Below are 26,674 nucleotides of genomic sequence, written 5' to 3' on the forward strand. Positions count from 1 at the left end.
AAGTTTTCACAGAATCACAAAATAGTTTGGGTTAAAAGAGGCCTTAAGGACATGCTAGTTTCAACCCCCCCTCACCTTCCACTAGACCAGGTCAATTTGACAGTCATTTGTCTTAGCTGTGATTGCACAAATAAACCAGCCAAGGTGTAGGTCAGTATAAATCTAATTGCCACTCCTGATATGGAGCTTCCCAAGGTACCCCCTCAGCTGTGCTCCCCCCAGTGCTTCACCAAATAACTCTAGGCCAGAAAGGAGGGAATTTTATTGCCTCTCCCCACCAACTTCTGATGTGGGGTCAGTGCTTGAAACAGGACCTGGGGAGGGAAGGCTGGTGGTAGCCAGATGGTTCAAGGGAGCAAAGTCACACCCATGGCTCCATGGGAGTCAGAGAACCAAGAGTTTGTCAGCAAGGAAGTTACTGTGTGTCTGAAAGAGCAGCATTACTGTAATAGGGTGCCAATTTTCACACATTACTTTCCCATGCAGACTTTACATGGCATGGTGCTAGTGCCAGGTCCCAGGTGGCTGCACTGAGCCCTTTTCTTGCACCTCTCCCTGGTATGGGCTCCTTCCCTCTTCTTGCCAGTGCTGGATCTGCCTTTCTTAAAAATATCCTTCAGGGTTCCCTTTCCAGCCAGGCAAGTCAGTCGTTTAAGGTGAGATCTCCTGTTGGAAAAGAATTTGTGAACCAGGGAAGAGAAGTTGAAGGTTAGAAATAATATGACTATAATAACATTATACTGTTACTTAAATGCTTTCTTCTGTGGTTAAAAAAGATGGTAGTTAACCTGTTTGTGCAGGATCACTCCTGAGAAAATACACAGAATCAAATTGTTAACTACTATCAAATCATGAAACTTCCTCTTTCAAGAGATCAAGATATTTAAAGGAGTGCAAGAGACATTTTATTTTGGCTTTAACATTGATAAACTGTTAGTACCCTGACCAGTAGTTACCTTTCCAGCTGGAATAATTGCCAGGGAACCCAATTGCTTTTCAAATATCCTGAAGGAAGATAAATTTGCACACACTGTAGTGTGTTCAATGAACTCTCTGTTACAGCATGAGTCATCAGCAATGTCATCTTTGAGCATTCAAGAAAACAGCATCTGTTTAATCCATTGGTGGATAATGTAGAAAGTACATCCTTATTAGATATTCACACCTCTTATTAGACATTCATATTTCAACCTCCTCTTTGGTGAACTTCTCCAAAGTGCAACTTTACCAGCAGCAGAGCTCATTCACTGAGAGAGTTCCAGGTTGGCAGCTGAGGCAGACCAGTTTACCAGTTTTAACTGGTACATCAAGCCAAAGTTAATGTTGCATGGTCTGGTATTAAAAAAAAAAAAAAAAAAGCCCAAACAATGAATACATAAGATGAAGTCTTTTAATCCAATATTAATATCCACACATTATATTTATCATTCATGGCAGCGGTTAGGAATCTCAAAATGGAATAAAAAGTCAGTGTTTCAGGAATCATATCTAAGGGGGCTCTCAAGTAACCTGGATCTGCTCTTGTCCCTTGAAAAAGTGACCTGACCACAAGCCCCTGACAACTTGATTGAATGTGTTTAGATGGCTTTGTTTTTTCCAGCCTTCTACACAAAAAGTCTCCCATAAAGCTGGAGCTGATGATGAATGTCCCAGATCCTGGGAAAGCCAATGGACAAGTGGGAACCTTTTACATCCCACTGGAATTTGTGAAGAAATCTGTGAAAACAATGGGAACCTATAAAGTTCTTTTAAAAGCCTAATTTTTGAGGGGGGAAGGAGCCAGGCAAAGACAACCTGGTGATGAGGCATTGATAAACTGTAGGTGTTAAGCTGATCTGGGGATTTGGGAGGACAATGATCCATTCCGCCACTCATCTACTCCTTCTCTCTGGCTATCCACTGCACCTATCTGCACACCTCCAGCATGGAAAGCCTCTACATACCTGGAAATGGGAGATGTGAATTGGCAAGGTATTAATTTTTGCCCTGGACTGCATTTTTTTCCTGAAAAATATCACCCTATCTGTTTTCCACCCTTTCTTTGTCTTCAGTCAACTACCAACCAAGTCCCACTGACAGGAAAAAAGATTTTACTATGAAAAGCGGGAGTCACAGGTGAGTAAGATCTGCCTTGGAAATAGACATATGTAGCCCAGTCAAGAAAAAGAAAGGTAAATTATTACCACTGGGCTTGAGAAAAGACTGTGCTGTGGCTACAAACTCTGCACATGGTGAACAATATTTGAAAGAAGGCATTTCTTTGAACTTTTACACAGATGCAGACTCTTTACACTGGAGATCTTTATAGTGTGAAGGTACAGACAACCTCATTTACCACTTTTTCTTAAGCTGAAGCGATCTGGAACTGACTGAACCCTTCTTATAATTTTTGGCATTCCATCTCTCAGTAGTGTGATGTTACTCCATCAATGCCATCCTTTTCTGTTGCAGGACTTTTCCTGAGTGTGCACACATCATCCCCAGTGAGTCCAGGTGTTATGTGCTTTTCAGTATCAGTTTCTGTCTCCTCTTGCCTGGCCTTTTTTGTGAAGCATCACACATTGCATAAGGAAGAACCCAGAAACCCATGCCCTGCAGCACAAGGAGACATGATCCCAGTTTTCCAAGTGATGCTCATCTTTCCCATCCCTTTCCAGTCCAACATTATTCATTGGTTGGTAAGCATCATAAAATAAAGGTATTCCCAAATGAGAATGGCAGATAGCACTAAGAAGATTATGTTTACTTAAAGCCTGCATTGGTCTGGGCATTTTTTAGTCATCAGTTAACTTTCAGAAAGCAAAATCTGTTGTTGGATTTTTCTGGTTGTTCTTTCATTCTCTCACACATTCATGAGGAAATGCATCCATTGCTCAAGGCAAGGCAGGCCTCCAGGCAAAACAAGGCTTTGACAAATTGTAGTACTGTGGAAGTTTCAAACTGAAAGAGAGTAGGTTTAGATAAGGTATTACAAAAAAAAAAATCTTTACTGTGAGGGTAGTGAGGCATTGGAACAGGTTGTCCAGAGAAGCTGTGGAAGCCCATGCCTGCAAGAATTCAGGACTAGACTGGATGAAGCTCTGAGCAACTTGGTCTAGTGAAAGGTATCCCCTGCCCATGGCAGAGGAGTTGGAACAAGGTGATTTCTAAGGTCCCTTCAACCCAAACCATTCTGTGATTCTGTGTTCAAATATTACAGCAAACAACAGATAAATATCCAGGAACAGCAAACAGTGAACAGCAGGGGTAGAGATCCAAGCAAAACTCCAGAGCACTCAGCATGGAGGTGTCTGGTGTATCTCATCACCAGCTGGAAGAGCTTGTGACTCAGCACCATGTGGAGACATGGGTTCAGGTCCCATGAGCAAGCTGGGTATGAGGTGTCATGCTGGCCTCCAGGATCCAGAGCAAAAGGAACTGTTCCAGTGGGGCATGGAGGTGCTCACACAGCTACCTCCCACCTGGTTTCACCAGTGATGGGGGAGCTCTGAAACCAGTGTCAGATGCTGTTAGCCTGTGTCCAGAGCTGTGGATGCCACAAGGCAAATGACATTGATATTGCACAGATTGGAAAGAAGAAGGTAGAAAGCACCAAGTCACCTGAATGACCTTGCAAGGGATAATCAAACTTTTCTATGACTTGTGCCTCAAAATCTGTGATGAGTTTTGGGCCTCACATTATAAGAAAGACACTTAGGTGCTAGAACATTTCCAGAGAAGGGAGCAGAGAAGAGCAGGGTGTGGAGCTCAGGTTTGATGAGGAGCAGCTGAGGGAGCTGGGGTTGTTTAGTCTGGAGACAAGGGGGCTCAGGGGACACCTTCTCCCTCTCTACAATTCCCTGACAGGGGAGTGTTTCCAGGTTGGGTCAATCTCTTCTCCCAAGAAACAAGTGACAGGACAACATGAAATTGCCTCAAGTCATGCCAGGAGGGTTTTGGATTAGATACAGGGAAAAGTTTTTTTCACTGAAAAGCATTGTAAAGCCCTGAAACAGGCTTCCCAGGGAAGTGGTGGAATCATCATACCACAGGTGTTCAAAAACATGTGTATGTGGCACCTGAGGGCATGGTTTGGTGATGAATGTGTGGTGGCGGTGGGTTGAAAATTGGAATCATGGTGTTGCAGGTCCCTTCCAATCTTATCAATTCTTCCTACAGTTCTATGTCACACTTTTACCTACTCATCCCAAAAGGATATGGACCAGGATTTCTCATTCCCTAACATCTTGGTTGTGGGGATAAAAAATATTCTGGCAAGGAGCTCTCTCCAGGATAATGTATGACAATGAATACATTTTCACAGAGAGGCCCTCACTCTCCTATAACAACCAAAAAGTCACTGGTTCCAGCGAGTCAGGAGATCGGGCTACAGATACCCTAGCTATATGAAATTAAAATTTTACAACAGGAATATCCCCAATAAAAAGTTTATTAACTTATCAGTGACATATATGCAAAAAAACTCCCCCCCAAATGTGGTCTGTAATCAGTCTGCCCTATTTCTTCAAGCCTGGGATGTTACAAATGTAGCTGATAGGGATGATATACTGACAAATGGCTGGTGTTTGTGTGTCTTTTAGGCCCCAAGCAATCATCTGGGAAACCACAAGATTTTAATGAGCCTGCCCCAGAGACATTAGGTTTTATGGAAACAGATTAAAAGAATTTTACATAACAACTTAATCATGCAGTGTAATGAGAAAATAATTTTTTTTAAATGCCATATAGATAAGACATGGGAAATTCCAGCCCCAGTGATATGAAATGTATGGAAATGATAATCAGGTGGATATAGAATGAAAATGAAAACAAATGTGAAAGAAGAAAGGCAGATATTTAGAAGAGGGATTATAAGATTATTAAAAGACTAGGGCAGTTACATATAAGAGAAAAATCTCTAATGTAATATTTTTCGAGAAAGTTTTTGTCATCTTCATGTTTCAACTTTTGCATGAACACAGAGGGAAAGGTTAAGGAATACATCTTAGTTCCAGATCTCTGACTGGTCTTAAGGAGGACTTGAAAATGTCTTTATCTCAATATAAGGAATGCCAAAATTACATTCACTGGTTCACAGAAAACCTCATTATAAGGGTCACCTCACTCTAGATTGCAGGGCAAAAAAAGGTTGCAAATAAAGATGAAAATGAAGGTGAAGCTGGGAAAGACACGCTCTTCTTATCACATATCCCAACTGCAGAGAAAAAAAAAGGAAGCATAGACTGCACAGCCCACCACTGGGATCTGGACTTCCAAACCCTGTCAGTTTTGTGGGTGAAGATCAGTTTTGAAGCACAAAGTGTTGAAGACACCATGGGACCCCAAGCAGAGTCATTGATGTAGCACTCAAATTTGCTGACTGCTGCCTTTGAAAGGCCATGTGAAGCTGCTCCTAGGGGTCTGATACAATGCAGCTCCTGTGTCAGGCCTGACAGCCACACAGGGATTATTCAGATACTGTGGAGCATTTCAAGTGCTGCCTAAATGCATTTGATTGCCCAAACTGCAGTCTTAGCCTGCAAGTTCAATCCTACCTGAGGAGACGAGGTATTGCATTAACCCTACAATTTTCCCCATATCATATGATCCAAAGATATAAAACCCACAGATTCATGAGCTGCTCTGAAAGTGCTTTGCATGACACAATCCCTCGGGAAATTTAAGTGCAACAGACCCAGTTATGCCAGCACTGCGTGTATGCATAGAAAGAGGCAACACCAGGTCCTAAATCCCTCAGTGAAGAGACCTAAACTCAGGTGTGGTGGGGCATTCCCGGCCTTTTCCAGGCCACAGTGCAGCTGAGAAATGCTCACTAGGCCTCGGCCTTGGCAAACAGCAGCTGGGCTCAGCTCTTCTTGAGCTTATTAGAAACAGACTGCTCCCAGGAACTGCTGCAGTAAAACAACCTCCTGTTTTCTTTATGAAGAGCCTTGGAAATTATATTTCTTCCCTGAATAGCGGAAACATCCCTTTTCTCACGCTTTCAAAGAAAGTGCCGACCCAAACTGTGGGCAGGATGAAACATTTTTATGAGACTAAAGCCCACTGCCTTGTAAGACCTGTAAGAAATGGTTCAAAATGAGACCCTTGGAGGTCTCCTGAGCCCCAGCAGGCTGTGACCAGCAATCTCCCTCTGAGTGGGGCCTCTCAGAGCCAGCCAACTCTCATGTTTGCTGTGCTCAGAGAATCGCTGGACAACAACAAATCCTAGCCCAACACCCCTTCTCCTCAGAGCCCAACCCTTGTACCACTGGGGAGGTGCAAAGGCATCAAAAAGTGAGTATTTCCCTACTTTTGAGGGAAATTTTTCACAAGTACCTTCGTTGCATTGACTCTTTGTGTGCATGCACGTGTGCATATGCTACAGCAGATCTGGGAGAAATGCTACTTTCTTAGATGTTTAAGTCAGTCCTGTAAGTAAGGTAAAGTTATAAGTTATAAGCTAAGTTAAATGCTGCTAAGTGTTCTTTCGTTAAAATGCTAAGTTTAACTTTGAAGTTACAAGCTAGGTTAAACACCGTTAAGAGCTATTCCTCTGTTAAATTGTTAAGGTTAAATTGTAAGTTAAGTTTAAGGTATAAATTAAGTTATAAGTTAAGCCTAACTACTGTTGAGTGCTGTTAAGATTTTAGGACATATTGCCATATTCCTTTTCATCCTTGCCCTCACTCTCTTTTGTCACACACAGACACACATATAGATAGTTCTTGGCTCATTTCTGTTTTAATTGGCTGGATTTTGTTTGATTTTGTTGTTGCTTGTTTTTCCTTGGTGTGCCTCAACTGTCCAGTAAATAGTAGAGTGAATCTTGCCAATGAACTTTGTCATGCTGTTGCTCAATAGTAAATCTGTTTTTTACTGATACCCTTGCTGGTGATTCTTTAAGTGATTTCAAACACTAATGTGTAACAACAAGCAAGTTAAGTGAGTTCCTCATGGTCTCTTGGGCAGCATAAGTACCCTTCCAAAAGTGACCCTGCAAAGGACCTGCTGCTTGTGCTTGTATCACTCATTCCCCATGACAGTCCCACCACAGTGACAACCCCGTGTGGCAAGGTTGGAGACAGTCAGAAATATCACTGACTCTGAAAGCAACATGCAGGTGAGTCAAGACACAGCATCCTGTGGGGGGTAGCTTCAGCTACTCTGATCTCTTGTTATACCACTCGTTGCTAAGGGAATGGCTTTTGTGCTTCACATGGGTTTGTAGCCATCAAGATCTGCAATTTATGAGGCAGAAAATCACTGTGGAATACACGTCTTGACCTGCCTTTTTTCTGTGCCAAGGAATAGATTTTTTTTCCTGGCATACTGGCTGTCAGAGAGGAACTGTGTTTTGGTGTGGAGCTGGGGAAGCAGAAAACTGTTGCCCTCTTCCTATGCATGCAAGGGGCTTCTAGTGCCAGAAAAAGAAGCTGTAGCCATGTGAAGCAAAGCCATGGTGCAACTTAAGTTTACACTGCTGACAGAAATATGTTCCAAGGATTAACTCTGATCTGGCAGGCTTTGTTTTGGATCAGACCCAGCATAGACTGTACTGTGCTGTCCCTAGGTCAAATCAGGTGTCATTTGACTGCACTAAGCCCTTATAGTATCTCACCATGGCAGTTAAACCAAGATCACATCTTCCCTTTCCTGTAATGTCTGTTCTGTGTGTCCTTCTCCTGCTTCTCCCTTGTGCCACTGCCAGTGCTCTTGTTCTCCCCTGGAAAGGCAGTTCATGGAACAGAGCTAACAGTTACCCAGCAATGAAAAGGGCAATGTGTTTAGGCCATGCTGGCAGGGACAGAAAGGACAAGGTTGTAGCTATTCACATTTAGCTTGGCTGACACTGGCAGGGAACCACACACCAACTTTGTGCATCTGTTTGGTCAGGCACATATAAAAACCTATCTGATGCCTAAAATCTGTTTTACAAATCTTGGCTAATTGAATTTAAATTTATTCAGGACTCAAACCCTGTTTTGATTCAAATCTGTGTTGTAACCTGACCCAGAACCACACAGACCTGGTACAGAGAGTTAGGGAAGCACAACCCCCTCCTTCAGTCACAGAGTCCCTGACTTTTTTTGCTGGGACCTTTTGCAGGATCACAGGTTCAGCTTCAGGTATGTGAGCCCACCTTCATCATGGACTGAAAAACTCAGTGAACGTCCTGCAGAGGAAGCTAAAAAAATAATTCCTCATCTCATGGGACTGAACTGACATCACTCAATGCTTGGAAACTCAAATATGCAATAGATCTCTTATGACATCCCCATTCCAGGAATGATCTGATGATTCCTATTTCTTAGACCTTCCTTTGCCCCAGGCTGTCCAGAGTCTGGCTTGCTACAGATTCAAAGCTAAGAGCATGACACTTGCCACAAATAATACCATGTCCCTGTAATATGGGATCCCCTACTGTGCTGAGCTGACTTTTATACCAAAAGGGCAAATGTTCTTTCTTCTTCTTTTGCCCAGCACTATGGGCCTATCATGTCATGGTCAAAGAAAATGTGTTCCTCTTGTGGACTGCAGACAGAGGTTCCATGAGAGGGATGAAAAAATCTGCCTAAACCAAAGGCAGGATTAAACCAGGGTAATCCTGGACAATAGGTCAGTGCCTGTTTATCCAAAATGCCTTTGGCCTCAAAGGAAATGGCTGTCTAATTAATATCAGCAGAATTAGCATGTGCATGATTTGTAAGAGGTCTCTGCTAAGGTTACAGTTGGCAAGAGCAGACTTTGCCAAGAGCAGCCTGCTGGCAAAGCCCCATATTTTCCTCTGCTTTGAAGCATATCTCCCCTCATTTCAGATACTCTCCTCCACCTGTGGTCTGCTCCTGCCAGTTCAAAAGCCCCCACCCATGGGGCACATTAATCCCTTCAGAGTCAGCCTCTGCATCCACTAGGAAAGAGAGCTGAGTTCCTTATGCAATATCTAACCAGCTCTCTAAGCCAGGGATGGGTTTTGTCCCCATTTCAGCCTGGAGCATGGATACAAGACACAACTAGCCCAGAACTTTAACAGACATCACCAAGATGAATCATTACTACTAAGTTATGTGATTACTTAACAATCTGTATACATAACTGGATGAAATGAGCTCTTTCTCCTGTCTTCTTTCTCCTTTGTCCAATCTTCCCAATTATCTTCATCTACTGAAGCCAAGATCCTTTCAATACCTCCAGCTTGCCAGGGAGAGCTGCCCCAGCTTGCTATTTGAATTATAACACACCCTCTAGAAAAGTCTCTGGCTCAGAATTCACTTAAGTGAGAATATCCCTTAAATGCATAACAAGAAAAGCACAGTTGGATGAGTAATTGATTCCATCCAGATTGAAATGGAAAAATCTCATTGGGTCCTACTCTCGGTTTTCTGCTTCTGTACTTGCTCAGACTGCAACAGGTCTGTTTGCAGGGATCAGAGATGAATTGAAGGCTCTGGGCTACCTTCCCTGCTGAGGTGCTGCCTCAGGGGCACCACCTGGGATTGACAAGCAGCTGTTCCTTTACTGTTGGGAGAGTTGGGAGAGGGAATCCCAGAGAACAACAGGTGGAAAGGACATTGCGGGTTGTAACTAAATGATCTTTACAGTCTCCTTCAATCCAAAAAAATTCCATGATTCTATGATGTGAGAGAGACTGTTTATCAGATCACGTAGTGTAGGAAAATGGGGACTGGCTTCAAATTGAAAGAGCTCAGGTTTAGACCAGATATTAGAAGAAAAATCTTTGTTGTGAGGGAGGTGAGACACTAGCACAGGTTGCTCAAGGAAGTTGTGGATGTCCCATTCCTCAAGTGTTTAAGGCCATGTTGGATGGGGCTCTGAGCAACCTGGTCTAATGGAAGACATTGCTACCCACAGTAGATGGATTGGACCAAGAAGATCTTTTAAGGTTCCTTCCAACTCAAACCAATCTATGACTCTGTGATTCTTCTTGGGGTCTTCTCTAAAAAGGGCTGTTTTGCAGTGGGGTGACGTTCAGACACTCAAAACTTGACTGTAAAATGTAAGATTGAGATTATCCCCAAGACACAGCACAATTTTTGGAAAAGACACTTGGAGGAAGACCACCAGGAGCCAGCTGCCTGCCAGGGAGGGAAACAAGGATCTCATCACCGCAAGGAAGTTGAGATCTCTAGATTTTTATTCAGGAGAGGAGTTGTAGTAGTGCAATTTTTCACAAGAAAGACAGGTGGAGGTAAGGTGCATCCCTCTGTGCCTCCATGCAAGGATGGCCACCTGATGTGAAGCAGCTGTTTCTTGTCCTGCTTTGACCCATCTGGGGCTGTAAGATCTCTGACAAATTTTTTGCTAGGTGCACATGCATCACCTGCCACAGAGGATCTTGGAGCCCAGCAAACTTGACAATCTACTAAGGAGACATTAAATTCATCAGATAGAATCTCAAAGAGCACAGAGTAGAGAAAAAAGCCTCTGCTGGGGCAGGAAACTTTTCTCCTTCTTCTTCAGCAAAACCAGCCGATTTCAGTTTGCTTCATGTGTGGGGAGGAAAGACTGTGCATCAACAACAACAGGAGCAAGTGTCAGCTTAGCCATGACTAAAACAGACAGGCCTTCTTGTCCCTCTGACATGCCTATCTCCAGCTATCCTAGCAATATATCTGTTTTTCCTTTGCAGATGGCATGTTTGAATACTGGACACAGATGGGCACAGGATGAAAATGGTGTCAATTCTGAATGCACTGTGTACACCAACCAGCGTGTTACAAGAGTTGTGTGCTCACAGTATTGCTGCCCTTCCACCAGTTGGTGGCAAATAGAATGCCTTCGTTTTTCCATAGCAGGGATAGCAAGTGCATAGAAACAAAGGTCCATGGTCCCTATAATACCTACTAACAAGGTTTGAAGAAAACATGAGATTTGTTAAGAGTTTTGCAGAAAGAATTGTGGCACCCCACATGGCACCACCTCCAATGTAATCCTTCATGACATCACCCTTCTAGAAGAACAACCCAAGGTGTCTTTCCATATGTTCAGGCTGGTGCAGCTGAAAGTGGGAAATTGGCTCAGGACTTCCTGAGGCAAGGGAGGAGGACTTTTCCCCAAACATTGATTGTCAATGGATTTCCATCTCTGTTTCTTAATGTGCTTTTTGTGCACTCTTGATTCCCACCAGTTATTCACCCCACGGCAATCACTTGAGTGTTGCCACTCTATTAAATGTGAATTGAATTAGGCAGGAGGCAATTATCTATGTTGGAACTTTCCCAGGGTATCAGAGATGAGATCCTCAGCAATATCTGATGAGATATTTACAGACCACAAATAATGCAGACATTATTTAAAATTATGGTGTTTCCCACACTGCTTCTTAGTATGTTTTTGGGACACTGGGCTTCAGAGTAAGTGAAGTCAGAGAAATGAATTAAATCACCTCTCTATCACAAAGCAATAGAATTTCCTTTGAGATCTCTTTGAGTGCAGATCTGCTGCTACAGGCTTTTTTTTTTCCCCTCAGGTGCCTGGAAAACAGTCCTTTGACATGAGCCATGTTTTGTGTGCAAATTGAGCACTGACATTGCTGAGTCCATGGGACGGGTCTGTCATCAGTGCAGGTACTGATGATGGATATTCCTGCCCTACCCTGACCTGACTGTGATATCTTACCATACTCTTAGAATCACAGAATATTCTAAGTTGGAAGGCACCCAAAAGGATCACCAAGTCCAATTCCTGTTGTTAATGTCAGACTGATTATGAGCCAACAATGTGCTCCCATTGCAAACTGGGCAAACCACATGCTGGTCTATGTCAGGACTTTTGTGGCATGCAGAACAAGGGAGTTACAATCTCCACTGCTGGGTGTCCAGTTCATTCAAGAAACTGAAGAAAGAGCAGAGAGCTACCAAGACCAGGAAACAGAACAAATGTGCTAGAAACAGAGTCTAGGGAGCTGGAATTAGTCTGGTGAAGAGGAGTCTGAAGGGGAAATCTAATAGGAGCCAACAAATAGGTTGAGCTGGTGGAGCTGTTCTTAGCAGGTGCAGTTGACATAAAAAGGAGTAACAAAGTGAACTCTGGGAAGTCCACAGTGGACTTGAGTAAACACTTTTTAGCTGGTGTTGTAAATGCATAACTAGAGGTCCAACACTGGATGGGAAAATAGTCAATGACCTGTATGTTGAATCACATTCAAAAGAGCAAGTGGGATTCACAAATCACAAAATTTATTGAATGCAACACGTCAGGGTTTTTTGGTTTGCTGTTGATAATGCAGAGCAATTACACATAGCACCAAAAGTACAATTGCAATCACCAGCTTAATGTATGTCAACACTCACGCAGCTGAGTACACAGGGCTTACCAAAAGGTATCCAGTCAAGGGAGAGTGGAGAGAACAAACCTGTCAACCTGTCCCTGCAATTTCATGTCCAATTCTGATCCTCTGGTTAGATGCAGCACTAGGGTATTTTTTATACCTTGTTAATCATTATTGTGCAGAGGGCTGTGGTTTGGATTGTGGTCAAATCTTCCATTCTTTGTGGGCGTGTTTTATAGAATATTTTCTAATAGGAGATGTACTTGACATTTGTGGGTATGGGGTAGAAGAACAAGACCATACAGCTTATGCCTCACTCCATGATCCCATGCACCAATGCCACAGTGACACAAACCACAAGGCCTCCATGTGCTTTCTATGCTTCCACCTGTGTGTTCCATGGCATACTGAGCTTTGCATTTTCTACACTATTTTACACTTACAACAGCTGGGATGTATCAATTTCTCAAGGTTGGGATTGAAGGCACTTGAGACTGTAGTTCATGTTTGGACTCAGGTGTTTATTATTTCTTATCAGTGAAACAGTCTCATGACTATGAGTTCTGTAGCCTTTCATTAGTAAGGCACAAAATGGCTAACTCTTGTTACAAGGTCTTTAAAGACTAAATTACCTAATTAAGAAAGGACACTTAGATTATTTTCCCTTTTAACTCAATAACTGATCCCTCAAAGTCCACAATGCTGACTTTTCTGTTTAATTACAAAACATCACCATGAAGAAGAAGGAAGAAGAATGTAAAGAAGAACAACTTGCCTCTGCCTTAAAACTTCCATCTTGTTTCATATTTATTTCTATATTCTAAAACTCCAAACTCTAAGTTTTCTGCCCTGTGATATTACACATTTCTAACCAACTACACACCAGTAATCTCAGTACTGTCAATTAATTTTGGAAGCCTGTTCCATGGCCTCAGGTCAAATGCAATGTTCTCTTGTGGGTCTGTGCCTTTAAGCACAGAAAGTTTAAAATTCTCAGCATCTAAGATTCCAGCAGGGATGGAGGACCAGCCCTGGATCTGGTCACCAGAGTTATTTCCATCCTCGGAACACAGGTGAATCAATGTATGTAAAGTGGCCAGCCTTGTAAAGTGTTGGGGATAGCCCAGCTAGTCTGAGCAGAAGACTGAAGTGCAGATCTCTGACGAGGTCTTCAGACAAAGCTTCTGGGGTACAGTCTTCCATCAGCCTTGCCAACTTTTTGTGTGGCCACAGAGAGGTTCAGTGACTTGTTTTAGTTGAAAAATAAGCCAGAAAATTATGATCTGTTTCAGGCAGATACATTCTAGGTGTTCCTATGCCAGCCTGAGAGCTGTGATGAGTGGCCAGCAGCAGACAATCTCTGAGTTGCCACCACTACCAAAAAAGGTACAGGACCATTGGTAATCTGAAATAGCCTCTGCTTCATAGTAATTTGTATTTTGGGATTAACACAGTTAACTGGATTGCTAACTGAGGTGGATTCATGCCCACGTTGCATACAAATGAAAGATTACAGCCCACAAAACCTAAATCAGGGACCAGTTGCAGCCAAATCATCCTTGACTTACTGGTTGTCAGACCCCGTTCAGAATGTAATGAGCCTCACGTGCATGTAGGAGAACAAAATTCCTTCCTCACCTCACGATAACAATTCAGTGTAAACAATTTCACAGGCAACAGACCTCCTAATCAAGTCAGTTATGAAAGAGCTCATTTGCGGGGAGAGGAGGCAAGATTTGAATCTGAACTGAAGTTCACAGTGAGTTTTTTTTTTGGTACAAAAGAAAGATAAATACTGAAATGTGCATTTGCTTCCATTAAGAACGACTTAAAGCTGCATAGCTTGTCCAATAAAAGCATGACAGGACATGCAGAGAAAGGGGTCCTGGGCTGGCTGTGTGGTGCACAGTAAGAAGGGTGGTGCAGGCCAGCCATAGGATGACTAGTACAGAATGTGCTTTTCTCTTATTTGTCTCTTCTTCCAACACACTAAGCTCTTCTGGTTCGTTTGCTGTCATATACAAATTCTTTGTTTAATTTTGTTTAGCTTGACTGACATCGCAGTTCTTGAGAATCAGTGGGTGTGATAATGCTCTCTGCTGCTCATGATAGTGCAGTACTTCAGGAAACAAAAGGATTAGAACCCATACGTCACTCACCTGCATGGATCACACTGGGGACAGCTAATAGAGAGGGCATTTCCAGGAATATAAGGCTTTTCCAGGAAAGTTCTTTGCAGTGCAGCAGGAGTGGCAAGAGCCTCTGAGTTCTCCTATGAAGGCTGTACTGTAGGTCTTACAGTGTCTTTTACCTGCAGTGACTCTGGCTCCATCTGGAATATCATCAAGGTACAAAATGTGTGTCTCTGGTCGCACACTTTCCTCAGCTTAAGCCAGTTTCTCTTCTTTTTCCCTTCTTTTGAGTAATAGCATTGATTAACCCAGGAAGAGTGGATAATTTTTAAGTATTGTGGATTCATGGTGAATTAATTGGTTACAAATGTCTATACAGATGGGACAGACTGAGAACACACAGTAATTGCAGCTCCCCACAATTTCCTAAGTTGTAATATCTTGGTTGGTTCTGTTCACATGCACATAGTCAAGAGTGAACCAAGAGGGTAAGGAGAATCAGCAATCCTGAATTCTCATCATGTCCCACGTCTGCTATCAGACCAAAAGCATAATCCAACAGCAGCAAAGCTGTACTATGTAGTGTTAATAATGGGTCCAGAAATATTTCTCCAAGCTGGATTCCCAAGAAACAAGTGTCTGAAGCTGGGTAGGAGGAACAAAACTCAGTGGTGAGCATATGATGCCTCACAAGTTCAGCAAAGCTTTTGCATGGCAGCTCCCATTCTGACTGCACTTTCAAGGAACTTTACAAGAGTCAAGGCAAGGACTCAACACAATGAGGAAGGATTAATAAAACACTGGGTTGGTGGGGTGCTATATCACCAGGATGTGTGAGCACTTCCTTCAATTGGTCAAATCCTGCATGGGATTCCATCAGTGGTAACCACAAAGTGTTTCAGTCCCAATCCAGATGGGCCAGGTATCCTGTATTGCCTGCTGGTTTTCAAATATCTGCTTTTATCTTTTATCTCATGCTCCTCATTCTTGAGGGAATTTTCCTTGTCCCTCATCTTCTGACACCCACTCTGTGTTCAAACCTTCATTTTTCAGGCTAATCCGTAGGGTCTCGCTTCTTTCTTCTGCCTCCTGGCTCTTCATCCAGCTACTGTTCTTGTCTGGCATCAACTATAACCACTATGAACACTAGCATGTGTCCTCAAGTGAAGCACATGTCCACAATTATGTCACTTTTCTCTATTATGGCAATAAAGAGGAGGAGGCGGGGAAGCAATGCATAAAACAATATAAAACTATTCTAGGAAAACAGGCTCTGGAGGAATCCAAAAGCCTCCTTGTTTGTAGAGCCAACTTCTAATGGTACAGTCAGTCACTGTTCTTATTTAACTTGCTTTTCATCCAGTTGTGTTTTTCTTAGGAAATGCTTTCCAGGGTCAGTCACTTTAGGGAAACCATAATCTGATGGCTTGCAGATCAAGCCCTTAGAGCCCCCTACAAAATCATGCCAGGAGGAGAAGCCCTGCCTCAAACACCAGCAAGGCTGGAAGACACAACTTGAGTAATCTCACAGCTGCCTCTAATACAGGGTCTGTATACCACATTTAGTTTCTACAAGGCACTGAAGCCATAGCAACTGATAGATAAAATACATTTTTTAGAACTAATACACAAGAGAACCAGACCTCTTCTTATAGGAAAAGCAAAAAATAAGAGAGATCAGGTAAGAAAGAACAGAAAAAGCTGGAAGGTGAAAGGGAGGATAGTGCTGAGGAACACATTTGACACAGGCAGGTTAGTATGCAGGTTGAGCTCTGGAGAGCAGAAGCCAGAGACTGAGCCCCAAGCCAGAGGATGGGAACTGCTGGCCCTTTGCATAACAAAGCAACCTGGACAGGGGACTGGGCATTCAGGGCCACATCAGAAGCCAATGACTCCAGGCTTTCCCCACACTCAGAATGTGTGGGTATAAAAGCCCAGGGATTTCTCTGCTGGGGTTCCTCATCAGAGGCAATACCTCAAGCTGTTATTCTGTTATTGCACCATGATTAAATTATTTTAAGGATCAAGATGTCTGAAACTCTGTTTCTGTGGGAAACCTGGGATCAAGCCAGTGAGCAAACCCAGTCTGACTGTGTGAATCATGGTGGGAAGGGGCCGCAGCTCAAGGGGTGTGATCGTGATGGCCAGAGTGGCTCCTGGATGTCTGGGCAGGGAACTTTCCTTTACAATAGTTGTCACTCTACATCAGAAAAACAGAATAGGTTATTTTTGTTGGAAGGAACCTACAGCAATCATCAGCTTGCTCATGGTGCACTCCTGCATCCAGATTGTTGATAAATACATTGAACTGGCCCTGGAATTGACCCCTGAGGAAAACCCCTGATTGCCAGCCAGATGAGGCCCCATTCATTACCACCCTTTGAGCTCTGTCTTTAGCCAGTTCTTCACCCAGCGCACCATGAACCTGCTTATCCCACAGCTGGACACTTCTGAATGACAGTATCAAAACCCTTCCTAAAATCCAGAAAAACTACACCCACTCAGTGGGTGACCTTATCATAGAAGGATATCAAATTAGTTAAACAGGACATTCCCTTGGTGAACCCCTGTGGACTGTGCCTGATGATTAGATTTTTCTTTTAAATCCTCATTGAACCATGGCTACAACTACCACACAGTAACTATAGGCGAACTATGTGTTCCCCATTCCAGAACTTCTCTTCTTGTTAGAGACTTAAAAAGCCTTGTGGCCAAATTACCCTTTGAACTGCGGGCTTGTGGGACACACCTGAGTGTGTTGCAAAATCCCTAAAGCAGGAAATCACAGGTTTCATGCCTTGGGCAGAAAGACTGAACACCCTGGAGTTGCATCCAGGAATGGGAAAAAAAGTGTGGAATAAAATAACCACACCTCTCCCCCAATAAAAGTATTTTTCTGTTATAAATGTAGCTGAGAAAAAGAAGTGGTTTATGCTCCTGGCTTTTATATCCTGGCAACTGCAGTGTTGTAATACTTACCATGCATTACTGTAAATAGGATCTAAATTAAAGGTTTACATTACCCCAGCTGCACTCACACCAGCGGGAGAAAAACCCGGGAGAGCAGCCCATATACTCCACAGCTCCAAGCCCCTCTGATGAGCATCCCAGCACAGCTTGGATAAAGAACCAGCCCCGGAAGAAAATTACCTTCTTTCTCCACTCTGGGGCTTTGAGTTCACTTTAACCTCCCTAATGAGTCGGCCCCTTCCCAGCAGGATCTCTAGCGCCCTGATGACTTGACTGTGTTTGCCTCATATCTGGAGAGTATCCATGTGATTCACCCACAGCTCCTCCGGGGCCTTGCAGCTTTGATCCTGGTCCTCGTAGCTCATTTTTGTTTTCTCACAAGAGAGGAAATAACAAAGATGACTGACAACACACAAAATGAGGAGTCTGCTCCACAGTCACCAAGTGCCAAGGGTACAGGCCCAGGCATTTAACAGGACTGGCTGGTGGGCGGTGGGTGCAATGTTGTGTTGGGATCTCACAGCACACAGCTTCCACGAGCCAACTCTGCTCCCTGGAACAGCACACATTTTCCCTCAAAGCCAGAGAAACCAATGTAATTGCCTTCCTGGAAATGGGTGACAGCACAGAGTGACACAGACATTTTATCAGTTGACTTACAGCAATTAATCAGGTTTTGATGTTTCGGCCTGGTTTGCCCAATGGCACACTGAAACAGGCAGAAGGCTTTAGTCTCTCTTTTCCTTTTCCTTTTTAATATTTTTTAATATATATATGTCCAGGCATGGGAAAATAAGCAAGAACTGAGTTTTGGCAGTCAGCAGCTGAATGTAGAGGGGGCTGTGTCTAACCAGAAGGGAGTTTTACGCAGAATAACCTGCTTAGCCAAAACAGGCCTTTTATCTAAAAAGCACAGTGACCTTTGTGCTAGTTTTATTGTAAACAAGAGAAGTTTTCAAAACAAATATTGTTTTCCAAGTTAAAAAAAAAATTGAGAATCATTTACATATATATTTATCTCAACTCTGGGATCCTGTTATTGCAGGTCACTGCTTCCCTTTTTCCAATCCTTGGAGGCTGTCATAGTTTAACTGTCATGCTTACTAATGTCCTCTCAACAGAGTCATAATAATATTTCATTTCTCCGTCCAGCCAGAGACGTTTCATAGAATCTGTAGGAATTCTCCACTCCTGTTGTTATCGGCCTTTCTCCTATTTTGCCCACAATGGGCCAAGTGCTTCAAAGGTAACAGGGGAGCAGAGAGACGCTCTGCAGTGCAGGCAATACACACACTCACCTTCTTGCACACCCCTACAGCATGATCACATAGCCCTGGTCTCCTGAGGAAAACAGACAGAAAGGGATAATCATCTCACTGTATGTCTCCAAGAGTAGAATTATCCCCTGCAGGAGAGAAGACTCCTTGTGTGGCTAGATCTCCCTGCCTGCAGAGCACTCATATGTTAAAAACAAGAGAAGTGGGTACAATGTGAGCTCTGTATCCAAGGCAGAGATTAAGCTTGTATTGAAGATGAGAGCTTGTTAGCACACATATCACTCTGGAAGACTTTTCCTGGGTTTCCTTTGAAGAAGCTGAACAAAATCTCACAGGAAAAAATGGTGATGATTTTCTGCTTATTTACCTGGTGTACAGCTGATGAGACAGGGTACGGCCAAGAGCTAATCTGCAACACAAACTGTCCCCCAGAGACACCACACTGTCCCCTTCATGGGATATCTGTAATGCCAGAAGGGAGAAAAATAGGAGACCAAAACTACCAGCAAGGACATACACCATGGAAGAAGATTCTCACACACATTCAGTAATTTCTTTGTTCATGCTTCCTCCTGTCTTTGAAGTGGGGTTTCTAGGGGATGTGCTTCCTGATGCTCCTAAATATGCAAGAGAAAATAGAGTAAGGAAGTAAGAATGAGATGAAATGAAATGAAATGAAATGAAATGAAATGAAATGAAATGAAATGAAATGAAATGAAATGAAATGAAATGAAACATATTAAGGGAGAAGCCTCTGCCTGAGCATTGTCACACCTTTCAAGGAGCTGCACACAGATGACCTGAGACTTTTAACTGCTGAGACTAGAGTCCCACTCCAGTGAGACATATGTATGCAAAAAGGGTTAAAGAAAATATGCCCAAGTGGTGCCAATTAACACCACCTGAAATGCAGGCACATGATAAATAGCCTGGAGACAAAGTCTTAATTAAAGTATTTTTCTGAAAATCAAAACTGAACTCAAAAGGGAGGGGCTATATGTTGTCTGAGTGTATTCTTATTTTGCTGTTAAAGTTCTAGGAAAAGAAAACTGGATACACCATTCTTACATCAAAAAAAGTAGTGCATCATCAAGCCAGTTGATTGATGACAGAATCCTGAAAATAAACAAAAAATTAATTGGGATCTTACTCTTGTCATGATGATATCAATTTAGGTGACAACCACAGCATGGCTAAGTGGCAAACCAAAAAGAAAGAATTTCCACCACTTTCCAAAGTGGTGGAAAAGTAATACATTTGGAAAGAAAAAAATTACAAAGAGTGTTCAGTGTTCAAGTTCCAAATTCTTGACTCATTTTTTGTTGTGTATCAGATAAAGGCACGTGATCCTTCTGTGACAGAGGTAGTAAAAAAATTAGATCTTATTGTTCCAGTCTTGCTAGTTGTTCTTAATTTCAGGTGTTGAACTTAACAGTGAACTTGGCAGATTATAAATTACTTTACCTTGGGAAAATATTGACTCGATACCATCTATAGTCCCTCTCCCCACCACAATGAATCCAATTTCCACTCTGCTAATAAGAGAGGAGTTGATCCAACAAATATCTGAAATTGAACAATATGCTCTTAAACACTTAGGGACAGTAGGTATTATTTAGTCCCTCATGATCACTGAAACAGGTAGAACTGATGACACATGTTGGTATTTCTACAGTCAAACGGACCTGTTCACCATTCCTACACACATCCTATGTGAGATGGTGAGCATGGCTATAGGAGCAAACCTTTGGACCCTTGAGATGAACAAGAGATACAGCTGGTACTAGAGGGACAGGACTGAGACCCTTAAATAGTATATATGCTGATGCACTTGTGCACAAATTGAGCATAACCACAAGTGACTCAAGAAATCTGGAACACCCAATGTGGTCCTCTCTGTTAGCATTTGAGACTAAGCAATGGCTTGGGTCTGATATACGACCTCAGTGGGAAAAATCAGGGAAGGAGACCAGCATTTGACTGTAGATCAACTGCTTTTGCTGTTGCAGTGCTCTTGCAATAGTCCAAGGCAATGTTTCACTTGGCTTTAACTGCATCTAAGCTCAACTTGTTACTGAAAGTCACCTTGTACATAAAATCTTGGAGAATAATCACATAATTTGAAAGGTTTCATGAGCTGTGTTCAGCATATGAGTAGGAATTCTTAATAAAAACCAAGGGGGACTGTTGAGATACATTAGTTGTTTAGCTTAAATAAGTAAATTTCAAATAGAATGAGCCACAGAGTTATACTGTTGTGTGATTCAGTATGTTGTTTTCTTAGCTTTACTAACTTAGCTTGAGTAGCTGAATTCGCTGAAGCATTAGTCTGCAAGCTGTGGACTTTCACCTAGATAAGTCTGTGGCTGAGAGTTCATTTTCATTGTAATTTTCCTAGTACTGGTACAGTACTGGGTTTTGCCTTTAGTGAAGAACAACATTGATGACACACTGGTGTTTTGCTTGTTGCTAAGTAATGTTTATCCAAAACCCAGAACTTTTTTAGTTTCCAATGTTCTGCCAGCGGGCAGGTACATTAGAAGCACAAACCAGGGCGTCACCCAAAGGAGCTGTGGTCCCAGGCTCATGTGGTGCCCCAGGCAAGGCCATGGCATGGTACATGTGGAGCAAAGGCTGGAACAGGCAAACACCGAGGGATGGAAACTCACCTGACCCTGTTCCTCCATCCACCTCCACTATGGACAAGTCCTTGGTCACCTCAGTGCAGTGAAACCCATATGGAGGTTGACTTCAATAGGAGGGGAAGAGGATGGAGGAGGGAAAGATTTAAACAGATTTTCCCAAGTTTTGGCTGAAATGTCTGAGTGATTGCACTGGGAGGCGAGGAAGCACTGAAGACCCTGTCAGAGAGGAAGGTTAAGGCACAGTAGGAAGGGAAGTCTGGTCAAGGTCAGAGACTTTGGAGAGAGAGAAAGGGGAGCAGGTAGAGGAACAGAGCTGGGAGGGTACATGGGACAGCACACAGACTGTGCCCCTGAACTCCTGCCATAGGTCTTTCTTCCACTGACCACCTCCTGGCCTAAATTGCTCAAGGGAAGAGCTCAGTTCCCACATGTTTAGGGCATAGGTGACCATAAAGTTGTGTTACCTTGGTTCAGGAAAAGGCTCTCTCATTACCCTTGCTGCCTTTGTATGTTACTTTCCTCCCAGGGGCTGACAGAGCTGCAAATGTTTCCTCCTCAAAAATGAAAGGAAGAAGCCATGAAGAGACCAAGCCCAGAAGGGAAATAATAAACAAACCCATGACAGCATCACCTCTTTGATAAAACGCTGGGAAGATTTTATGAAAGCTCTTCAGAGAAATGTGGCTGGCTGCTAGCCTGGAGCAAGAGCTCCCAGATTCTTTGTGCCCCCAAATTCACAGCTTGCTGTATCAAAGCTTGTCCTTCACCCCTGCCTCCATCACTCACAAGTATAAATGGTGTTGGGCGGGGGGGGACAGGACTGTGTCACCGAAGGGGTGGAAGAGTGCCTTAATGAAAGAGAGGAACAGGACAAAACCTGGTAGACAAATTAATCTAAGATACACCAAAATGCAGAAGAGGCACATAAAAGGGTTGAGTGGAGAAGAGGTCATGGGAAGGGAAAATACCAGGACAGTTAACCAAAATGATTGAATAGCAAATGCTGTGCACAGTCTGTCTCCTTTGGTGCACAACATTATCATCTTCAGCATGCAACTTCTACCTGTGTGCCCAGGGGCAGGGTGGTGCTGTTCTCTCTCACTCTCTCTCTCTCCACTTTAAAGACACTCAAAGGCCTGTGCCCAGACCAGAAAAGGGTCTCAGGCGTGGGAAAGCTCTGCGTCGCCAATCCTCTCTTCCAGACACCTGGCATGCACTCTGCAGGAGACACACAAGTGCCCTATGGCACAAAAAGGGAGATCCACCCTTCCCAAAACCAGTTCCCATCTCCTGAGACCAAGGGCAGCCCTTGAGATTTTCCATCCTCTGTTATTATGCCCTTCATTATACATACAAAGTATAATTTTTTCTCCCCTGGTTCTACAGTTCAGGATAGATCCAAGTGCCCTGGCTTTAAGTTAATGGTTTCATTCTGACCACTCTCTTTGATTTAAAAGTCACTGAACTGAAATCAAGCAGAACTATTGCTGTCATCGCTCCTTCTGTCTTGCTTTGCTGCTTTCTGTCACCAGGATTTTCCTGCTAGTAATCCCAGTCCCAAAAGCAAGGAAGGCAGAAGACCACATTACCCACACCTTGTACTGCAGGCAGTCAGGATCACACAGCCCTTCACAGCCCCACTTAGCTTATGAATCTCAGAAGGACTGGTACAAAAGTCAGCTTCTTCTGTCCAGGGATCCTGGTTGTGGTCTTCCTTACTGCAAGTATTCGAGAACCATCTGTAATTCCAGAACCCCTGTGAAATGGGCTGTAGAATAACCCTGCTTGAGCAGAGATATTGGATCAGATGACCCAGCTAGTGGTCCTTTCCAACTTGACTCATCATGGACTCAGTGATGCTTCAAACTTGCTGGAGCAGCAGCATTGCTGTTCTTGGATTTCAGGGAGTAGCTCAGCTAGGATTTATTGGATTGTGGCTTTCCTGTGGACCTGTATGTCTGTCCCACTGGCCCAGAGGAAGTTTATCAGCCTGGCTTCTCCTCTCCCATAATCGCCTTTCCTCCTGGAAGGCCAATATAGCTGTAAATATTTCCTAAGTGAGCTTCATTTACTTTACAAAGTAAATTAAAGGACTCAGGCAACTCTTTGCCTGGAGGTTACCTAAAGCAATGCAGCGAGAAAGGGAAAGCAAAGTTTAAAGGACGACAGAAACTCTACCTTTCTGTGCTGGGTGGAGTTCAGAGGTTCCAAGAAAGCCCAGAAGGTTTAAGTGAAAATGTAATTGTTTCAGGGTCCAAGCTGGCACCAGTCAAATCACAAAATACAGCTATTACAAGTGTCCCTGCGACTCATACCTGAGGGGTGAGTGTTATCCAGTATTAGCCTTTAGGATTAGTGCTCTAGGTTTGTGGCTCCTGGCCAGGGACTGGGTACAGTCTTAATAAAAGCCTGTCATGTGAAATGACATGTTTGTGTGACTGACACCTGAGTGTGCTCAGTTCAGATAGGACAAGGAAAATAGTATATCTCTTTGACCCAAAATACATTTTTTTAGCTCCAGTATCTCAGGCTGAGCCTTAGCTGCTAAGTCTGACAGAGAACACCCACGTGGGACCATTTACCACTGAAAGCAGCCAGAAACCTCACATCTGGGGTATTTCCTGACAGGTTCTTCAGGAAGGTGTTCCCCTGTACTCCCAAATACAATTTAAAACAGTTGAAGATCTCCTGGGACAAGTTAAACCTGCCTGGCAGGAAAGTTGTCTTCTGGCGAGAAAATTAGAAAAAAAGAAGCATTAATTATGAGACAACATCAGTGTTTCTCCTTGGGATAGGGAATGAGATTGCCCTCCCCATATATACCAAACAAACTCCTTTCAGTTACTATGTAAATGCAGTGTTCCTCCAGCTCCTCAAGAGAGCTGGTATCAGTGAAGGCTGTCACAAACCAAACCAAGAGTGTTTGGGAGCTCAAAGACACCCCATCCATGTGGTTTTTGCTGCTCCCTGTTGAAGCATTCCTAAAGAGGGTAGGGAGGTGTAAGTGGCTGCTGTTGGTGAGTGGGTGCAGGGGCAGGCAGACCTTTCATCTGTTCCCTGTGCCACTCCTATGCCTCTGTGGAAATGCGTGCGCTACCACAAAGGCAGTGGAACTGTGGAGATTTGTTGAGTTTCTGCCTCTGCCCAGGCCGTAGTTTCCAGGGGGAAATTCCTCTCCAGTTCAGTGATCTCCAGGACTTGACCCAGTTGCACACAATAGGACTCTTAAAGCTATCTGCATGGGGTTTGGACATGCGACATGAGGTCTGCAGGAAAGCTCAGCCCCTCTGGAGTAGCAGCTAGAGCCAGACAGGATGATCCAGGGTGTCTCAAAGGGTTCCTGACCCCTGAACCCAGGCATCTGAGCTTAGCCCATAATCAGCACAGTCAATGAAGAAATTCAGTACTCCTTTACAGGTGTTCTCAGGGGAAGTTCTTGTCACTTGGCAGTCAGAGCAGAGTCATGGGCCTCCAGACTTCTCTCAGCTGCTCTTTGTCCCTCTTGCACTGTGCTTGTCTCATGCTGCAGAGCTCAGCTAGCTTCTGCACTTGCCTCCTCTGATGGATTTTTGAACATCCCTACACAGCCACCCTTACACCCTTACACCCTTAGGTCCCCAGAGACAGCACAAAAGTTTTCTCAGTGTTCCATCATTCTTGTCTGGAGTCTGGAGACATTTTTTCTTCTGTCTGGAAGGACAACTATCACCCCAGTATCAGGAATGTTCATCCCTGTGGCATGTTTCTTAAGCTCAGCTGTTCATCAGGGTAGGCACAGGGCTGGGCTGCAGTGTGTGATGTCTGCTCAGCACTTGGAGTGCTGTGAAAGAAGAAGACACAGAGAGAGCTCTGGCAATGGGTCACTCTGTTGCTCAGAGATAGAGGAGACTCTCTTATCTCATGTTTCTACCAGGGACAGTGACGAATTTGAAGAGTTAGTGGTGTTCCAGACACTGAGAAGTGGGTAAATGCAGAATGTCCCAAATTAGATGAGTAGATCTTGTTCACAGATGTATAGTCGTTCTATACACAGTACTTTTCAAGGAGCACAAAGGTTTTCAGGACAAGACCTGACCAGAGCCCCAACTATCTCTATCCCACCCTATTGCTGGGCATTACACACAATTATGTGATGAATGTTACAGGACTCAGGGACATGTTTTCCCTCCTGAAGGTGGTAAAATGGGAGCAACCTGAAAGTTCTAATGTCTAATGAGTTACACTTGAGTCTCACATCTTATATCCAGATTGCAGATTTTTGGCCCTCACGAGAGCTGCACATGAGAGGGATCAAGTCACATCCCAATACCCAAGCAACTGTTGTGGGAATGCGTGGCACTGGCTGCTGGGCAAGCAGGGGCAGCAGGTAAGATATTCTTAGCTGTCCTGGAGGCAGGAGGAAGGTCTCATCCCAAAGCCCAGGCCCTTGGGCCAGGGTGGTTACCTGCATTCAAAGGGAGCCTGTTCCCTCTTATGCCACCAGCTGCAAAGCCAGGTGTCACACAGCCATGCAGGTCCTGTGAGCCAGCTAGTCTGGGCTAGACTCATGGACTGGGATGCAGATGAGCTGTGTCCATGCTTTAAGTGAAATATTTTATGCAAGCAAGAAAAGGAAGTCAAAGACACTTTCACTTGAGACAAAGTGTAGAAGAGTGAGGGATATTTTAGACAAATTTTCTCAGATCCCAAAAAGTTTCATTAAGCTGGCTCCTGGCCAGCAGCAGAAATTAATCGAATGCAATATCCTGGGGAGGAGGGAAAGCAGGAGCTGTAGTAAATGGGAACTGGGCAAATTCCCTGAAAATGTCTAAGGCAATCAGTGATCCTGCAACCAACAAAACCACCATCCCAGGCAGCATATTTCTTACAGTTTCAGAAATCCTCTTGTAGTTTTAGAAATCTTTAGCCTGAGAGCACGTTCTTCTTGTTGTCTTTCTCCCATTTACTTATTTTATCTTCTTCACCAAGGTGTAGGTGATGGGGAGAAGGGAAGACAGCAAGCAGATCATCTGTCAATGCTCATCTGCTTTGAGTACATGCAGAAACCTGCCCTGGTACAGTCCCACCAGATTTGCCTGCAGCTGCTCAGCAAATGTAACCAGCTCCAGCATCCCCAGCACACACCACTGCCAAATGGAGAGCTGAAACTCAGTTTGAGATGAAAGGGCTGCAGAAAGGGAGATTTTGCTTTTCTGCCATCCACACTGCAATGCCAAGCAGCCTTTGTTCATGCTCATACAAGGTGAAACAGAGCAGGGTTTGAAAGAAATCAGCACTGCTGCTGCCATTTTACAGACAGAATAGATATAATAGATGTGGAAGGGCTTCCCAAGATATACCAAAAATATCAAAGCACCTGCAGTGACAATCTTAGACCAG

At 43.7% G+C, this 26,674-nt stretch overlaps 2 long non-coding RNA genes across 2 annotated transcripts; both read left to right on the top strand.

The window, feature by feature from the left end:
* The first annotated feature begins 5,171 nt into the window (after positions 1 to 5,171).
* LOC135290696 (uncharacterized) lies at positions 5,172 to 25,661 on the top strand. The gene is made up of 3 exons (XR_010353465.1): positions 5,172 to 5,547; positions 6,952 to 7,102; positions 25,543 to 25,661. It is a non-coding gene; the product is annotated as an uncharacterized LOC135290696 (long non-coding RNA).
* On the top strand, positions 11,701 to 14,005 carry LOC135290742 (uncharacterized). Its single transcript, XR_010353519.1, has 3 exons — positions 11,701 to 11,993; positions 13,564 to 13,657; positions 13,945 to 14,005. It is a non-coding gene; the product is annotated as an uncharacterized LOC135290742 (long non-coding RNA).
* Positions 25,662 to 26,674: the final 1,013 nt, after the last annotated feature.

Source organism: Passer domesticus, chromosome Z (assembly GCF_036417665.1).
Source record: "Passer domesticus isolate bPasDom1 chromosome Z, bPasDom1.hap1, whole genome shotgun sequence".
In the NCBI taxonomy this organism is placed as follows: domain Eukaryota; kingdom Metazoa; phylum Chordata; class Aves; order Passeriformes; family Passeridae; genus Passer; species Passer domesticus.